This window comes from Carlito syrichta, unplaced genomic scaffold (genome assembly GCF_000164805.1).
Source record: "Carlito syrichta isolate Samal-C Ts95f unplaced genomic scaffold, Tarsius_syrichta-2.0.1 Scaffold315987, whole genome shotgun sequence".
Lineage (NCBI taxonomy): Eukaryota > Metazoa > Chordata > Mammalia > Primates > Tarsiidae > Carlito > Carlito syrichta.
The window spans coordinates 385,979-393,134 of record NW_007260083.1 but is presented as its reverse complement, the minus strand read 5'-3'; positions in this window follow the sequence as shown (position 1 = coordinate 393,134).

Here is a 7,156-nt window from a genome sequence, read left to right as displayed (position 1 = left end):
TGCACTCCAGTCTGGGCGACAGAGTGAGACTCCAACTCAAAAAAAAAGAAAAAAAAAAAAAATGCATTGTATGATTTCAATTATTTCATATTTTAAAGGTTTGATTTATGATCCAAGACATGGTCTATTTCGGTGAATGCGCCATGTACACTTGAGAAGAGTTAGTACTCTAATATTGTTCGGTAAAGTGTAGTATAAATGCCAATTAGATTCACTTGCATGATGGTTTTGTTCAGTTCTTCCATTTATTTGCTGATTTTATCTACTAATTCTATCAATGACTGAGGGAAGCATGTTGAAGTCTCCAGCTAAAGATGTGGACTTAGCTATTTCTCCTTTCAGTTCTGTAGCTTTTTGTTTCAAATATTATAAAGCACTGTTATTAGGCACATACACATATAGGATTGTTATGTCTTCTTGATGAACTGATCCTTTTGTCATTAGGTAATGTTCTTTTTTATTCCTGGTAATTTTCCTTCTCTAAAATCCAAAATTAACATAGCCACATCAGCTTTATTTCTTTATTTTTAACTGGTGCTTAAATGGTGTACCTTTTCCTATCGTTCTACTTTTAACTTACCAATACTTGAAGTCAGTTTCTTTCTTTCTTTTTTTGTTTCCTCCTTTAGTGTCAGAGTCTCACTGTCGCCCAGGCTGGAGTGCAGTGGCACAATCACAGTTCACTGCAACCTTGAACTCCTGGGCTCAGGCAATACTTCTGCCTCAGCCTCCTAAGTGGCTGGGACTACAGGCATGTGCACCACACCCAGCTAAGTTTTTTTTTTGTAGAGATGAGGTCTTGCTATATTGCCAGGGCTGGTCTCAAACTCCTGGGCTCAAGTGATCCTCTTGCCTTGGCCTCCGAAAGTGCTAGGATTATAGGTGTGAGCCACTGTACCTGGACTGAAGTCAGTTTCTTATAAATAGTATATATTGTTCATAGATTTCTATCCATTTTGACAGTGTCTTTTAATTGGTAAGTTTACTCCACTGGCATTTGACGTATTGTTGATATATCTGGATTCAGGTTCGATTTCCTGCCTTCATTTGGGGTTATCTGACTTTCCCCTTATCCTTTCTTCTTTTTTAAAAATATAACAAAATTTACTAACTTAACCATTTTCAAGTGCATAGTTCAATAGTGCTAAGTATATTCACACGGTCACACCACCAATCTCAGGACATTTTTAACTTGCAAAACTGAAACTCTACACTCGTTAAACAACAAATTCCCACTGCCCTTCCCCCAACCCAACCCCTGGGAACCATCATTCTGCTTCCTGTTTTTGTGAGTTTGACTACTCTAGATACCTCATATAAGTGGAATCATCAGTGCCCGTCTTCTGTGACTGATTTGTTTAACATAATGTCCCCAAGATTCAACCATGTTATATGGCACATGTCAGAATTTCCTTCCTTTTTAAGGCTGAAGAATATTCCATGGTATGGATCTGCCACATTTTGTTTATTCATTCATCTGTTGATTGACATTTGGGTTGCTTCTACCTTTTAACTGTTGTGAATGACAAACATGGGTGCTCACAATATCTCCTTGAAACTCTGTTTTCAATTATTTGGGATATGTACCCAGAAATGGTATGGTTGGATCATATGGTACCTGAATTTTTAGTTTCCATTTTAACTCTCATGCTTATATTTTCTTCATGACATTAAAGCTCCTCTGCAGTTTTCTATGAAGTGACCGAACTGCAGTCTTAAATAATTTTCTGGAATCTGCTTCCTCTGCCCTCCTCCCCCACTTTTATCTAGATCTTATCTCTCTGCCCTTATTGTTCCTGTCCTATTCAATTTGAATTCTACTCCCAGAAGTGTCTGCTCAGTGATAAGTGTTGCCCTGAAAGGCAACTGTGGTTTAATTTCAAGTTTATCGGGATCCAGACTGCTCTAACACTTTCAGGTATGCTGTATTTATCTGGCACTCACCTTCCTATAGGAGGACACATTACTCCTTCAGTTTCAGCTTTTGCCCTGAGAATGGCTTGCTCAGCTTTCTAGGGAGTACATTTGTGACTTGGGGGTTCTCTTCTTCTCAGAGCTAACAAACACTTCCTTGCTTTGCTTTCAATTCACCCCCAAAACTGCAGGCACCAACAGGGACTTGGAGATGCCAGCTGATTTCCAATTACTCTTCTTGTGGGGTTTAAGGGGATAACCTGTCAACTCGTCACCTAGTATGTCACCTGTGAATTTGTATCTTGTTCTGTTAGTTGCTATCCTATTTGGTTTGTTTTGTTTGGTGGGGGTGGGGGAGGATTCAAGAAAACTAAAATCATTACATTTCCACTGCTACCATTATCCTAGAATCTTCCACTTTTTAAAAAAGCTATTTTAATCAGGCTTTTGTCTCATAACTCCAATGAAAAGTCACTAATTCTAATTTAACTATTTTGTTAAATCTGGCTGTCAGTTATCATTACGCTAGCAGTATGTGATAGCTGATTTACCTACTGGTACACTCAGCTTTACTACTTTGGTCATTTTTCTTCATTACTCCTCAGTCTCTCAGTCTCCTTGAAGATGGCGACCCATCATCCTGGTTTCCTTGGAACTGTCCTGGTTTTAGCACCGAAAAGTCCCACATCCCAGAAAACTTGTCTTGTGCATCCCAGGATGGTGATCAACCTAATGTGCCAATCTCCTTTCCTGATCTCAGAGAGGTCTCTTTGGCTCTCTTCTCTCAGTATTTCATTTATCAGGTATCTCATTCAGTCCTATAGTTTTATAAACTAACCATGGGCTGACGATTCCCACCTCTATCCTCTCCACTCTGCCAGAGGTTCACATATCCGACTACTATTGATCCTCTTGGCTCAACCTTTAAAATATATACTGGGCTGGGCCTGGTGGCTCAGCCTGTAATCCCAGCACTTTGGGAGGCCGAGTTGAGAGGCTGCCTAAGCCCGTGGGTTCGAGACCCACCCAGGCAAATTGGTGAGACTTCATCTCTACAATAAGATAAAATTAAAAATTAGCCAGGCGTGGTAGCACACACCTATAGTTCTAGCTACTAGGAAGGCTGAGGCGGAAGAATCGCTGGAGCCCAGAAGGTCGAGGCTGTGGTGGCCGGGAGCGGCCACTGCACTCCAGTCTGGGCGACAGAGTGAGATTCCAACTCAAAAAAAAAAAAAGACAAAAAATAAATAAATAAGGTAAAACAGCAGACATGGTGATAATTATTAGATACAGAATATATATATTTTTTTTCTTTTCTTTTTTTTGAGTTGGAGTCTCACTCTGTCGCCCAGACTGGAGTGCAGTGGCCGCTCCCGGCCACCGCAGCCTCGGCCTGCTGGGCTCCGGCGATCCTTCCGCCTCAGCCTTCCCAGTAGCCAGAATTACAGGCATGCGCTACCACGCCCGCTAATTTTTTGATTTATTGTAGAGATGAGGTCTCGCCGCCCAGGTGGGTCTCGAACCCGCGGGCTCAGGCAATCCATTCACCTCAGCCTCCCAAAGGGACAGGATTACAGGCTGAGCCACCGAGCCCGGCTTTTTGTTTTATTTTTATATTTTTATAGTCAGAGTATCACTCTGTTGCCCAGGCTGGAGTGCAGTGGCACGCTCATGGCCACTGCAGTCTTGACCTGCTGGGTTCAGGTGATCCTTCTGCCTCAGTCTTCCAAGTAGCTGGAACTACAGGTGCACACCACCATGCCCGGGTAATTTTTTTGATTTATTGTAGAGACAAGGTCTTGCCAAGTTGCCCAGGCTGGTCTCAAAACCCTGGGCTCAGGCAATCCTCTGGTCTCAGCCACCCAAAATGCTAGGATTATAGGTATGAGCCACCACACCCAGACATGTCTACTGTTAATATTATTTTGTTTTTGTTTTTGAGTTGGAGTCTCACTCTGTCGCCCAGACTGGAGTGCAATGGCCGCTTCCGGTCACCGCAGCCTCAACCTGCTAGGCTCCAGCGATCCTTCCGCCTCAGCCTTCCAAGTAGCTGGAACTACATGCATGCGCTACCATGCCTGGCTAATTTTTTTGATTTATCGTAGAGATGAGGTCTTACCAAGTTGCCCAGGCGGGTCTCGAACCCGCGGGCTCAGGCAATCCACTCACCTCGGCCTCCCAAAGTGCTGGGATTACAGGCTGAGCCACCGAGCCAGGTCTACTGTTAATATTATAGATATCATCAGAATTTTTCTCAAAAGGATTGACAGTAAATATTTAGCGAATATTTCTGGCTTGCAAGTCATACAGAATCCATTATAACTATTCAATTTGGCCACTGTGGCACAAAAGCAGCCATAGGTAATACTTAAGTGGGGGTGTAGTTATGTTTCCAGAAAACTTTATTTACAAAAACAGGTGGATGACCCACGGGCCACACTTGGTCTAACCTATCATCATCAGGTGTGTGAATTAGTAATTTAGCTTCCTAATTGGCTTATGTATTTCTACTTTTAGCTTCACTAGTAGTTAGAAAGTATTTTTATTATGAGATAGTCATACAAGCAAGAGTGTTTTTATACATATATACACATAAGCAAATATACAAAAGGTATGAAGAATAATGACATGAACAACAGACTTCCATGAATCTACCGCTAAACTTAAAAAGTGAAGCATTATAAATAATGTTGACTTCCTTCCTATATATCCTTTCTAAGCAAATCCTTCTCACTTTCTTGTATCTTATAGGCAATCACTATTTCAAATTTTGTGTTTTTCATTCTCTTTATCATTTTACTACATATATGTGAATCCTTATTTAAAATAATGAGTTTAACAAAATTTGAATATCATTTAAATAACATATGACTACTGTTAATATCATAGGTGATGGCGAAATTTTTCTCAAAGGGTCTTGCTATTAACTATTCTATGACTTTTTTTTTTTTTTTTTGAGTTGGAGTCTCACTCTGTCACCCAGACTGGAGTGCAGTGGCACACTTCCGGCCCCCGCAGCCTCAACCTGTTGGGCTCCGGCGATCCTTCCGCCTCAGCCTTCCACGTAGCTGGAACTACAGGCGCACGCTACCACGCCCAGCTAATTTTTTTGATTTATTGTAGAGATGAGGTCTTGCCAAGTTGCCCAGGCAGGTCTCGAACCTGCGGGCTCAGGCAATTCATTTACCTCGGCCTCCCAAGGCACGGGATTACAGGCTGAGCCACCAAGCCCAGCTTATTCTATGATTTTTTTATATTCAGTCTGATAGGTTCACTCATGACAGTTTATGTAGCATAGAACACAAATTGGATGATTTGTTGATCTATTCTGCTGTTGATGGACACTTAGATTGTTTCCAGTATTTTGCAAACATTGCTTGTACTAATATTCTCTTTTTTTTTTTGAGTCAGAGTCTTACTCTGTTGCCCAGGCTGGAGTGCACTGGCACACTCACGGCCACTGCAGCCTTGATCTGCTGAGCTCAGCCAATTCTTCCACCTCAGTCTTCCAAGTAGTTAGAACCACAGGCACATGCCACCACACTCAGCTAACTTTTTGATTTATTGTAGAGATGAGGTCTCACCATGTGCTCAGGCTGGTCTCGAACCCATGGGCTCTGGTCTGCCTCCCAAAGACCTGGGACCACAGGTGTGAGCCACTGCACTCGGTGCTCATACTAACATTCTTACTCATCTCTCCTACTGCAACTTCTGCTTTAACAGTATAGGATACTATATATGTTAGGAAAAGTAGCCCCTACTGAAAAGCCCCTAGATGAGGCATAAATCAAAACAAACATACCTTTAAACTTATTGTAACGGAAATCCCTTCAAGCAAAAATAATATGAACATACAAAACCCAGAAAAGGGAATTGAAACTAGAGTGGCAAGTGAACCTGGACACTGAAACTATCTTGGGGAGAAATTCCACTAACAGAAACCAAGAGCTCTGTGGATTAATATCAATGTTAATGAAAAGAAGGCTAAGCCTCAAATTCATGCAAGATGGAGAGCTAAATCTGAGACTACAGAGTAAAACTCATCTTCAAAGAAGCTGTATCCAGAGTTAAAGAGTAAGCTAGAGAAAAAAATAAGGGAACAGATGAGTAACTTTGCTTTTCTCTACCATGGGTCCAGATTTCCCTATCACCAACAAAAACAAAATGTCACTTGAGAATTAATAACTAAGGCCTGTCCTCACATTGGACTTGGGTTCAAATTTATACTACCCTCTATAATCAGAGATTCCTCAGGCTGAGAAATTAATTAAAGAGTAGTCCTGGTTCCTTGGAGAAATAAACTAATAGTCCTGAAAGGAATGCTTCCTCAGCCCAGACCCTTTGAGATTTCCACCCATTAAATTCAGCCACATAGAAATTCACAATAAAAAATTATCAAAAGACTAGAAGAAATAAGCAATCGAGATACACACTAGCAGAACCAACAGACAGAAGATTCAGACCACCAGCCACTTCAGATACTTATTAAGAAATGAAATTCACTATATGAAATATATATAATTTTGATTTTTTTTTTTTGGAGTCAGGGTCTCACTTTGTCACCCAGGCTGGAGTTCAGTAGCATGATCACAGCTCACTGCAATCTTGACTGCAGTGATCCTCCCACCTCAGCCTCCTGAGTAGCAAGGACTACAGGTACATGCTACCATATCCAGCTTTTTTTTTCAGAGACGAGGTCTCCTTATGTTGCTTAGGCTGGTCTCAAATTCCTGGGCTCAAACGATCTTCCTTCCTTGGCCTCCCAAAGTGCTGGTATTATAGGCATTAGCCCTCACACCCAGGTCAGATCCTGATTTCTAATAATAATCTTAATAAACAGAACTAGGCCTCCTTGTATAAATGGCTGATTATAGGATTGAGTAGGAAATATACTTGAGGATCCTGAAGCATCTTATAGTGCTAGAAGTAAGGAAGTACTCCCCAAAACCTCACGATAGGGTGTTCCAAAGGACACAGAAGCTAACTGAAAGAGCTCCCCATGGCCAAAGCCAGAACAATTTGAGCAACAAAAATAAAGTAGTATTTAATTATAACCCGAAGTATAGGATACATATTCACGAGTACTTACTGAGATAAATGACTGAGTAACTAAATAATTGGAATAAGCCGGGCTGGGTGGCTCAGCCTGTAATCCCGCGCCTTTGGGAGGCTGAGGTGAATGGATTGCTTGAGCCCGTGGGTTCGAGACCCGCCTGGGCAGCGAGACCTCATCTCTACAATA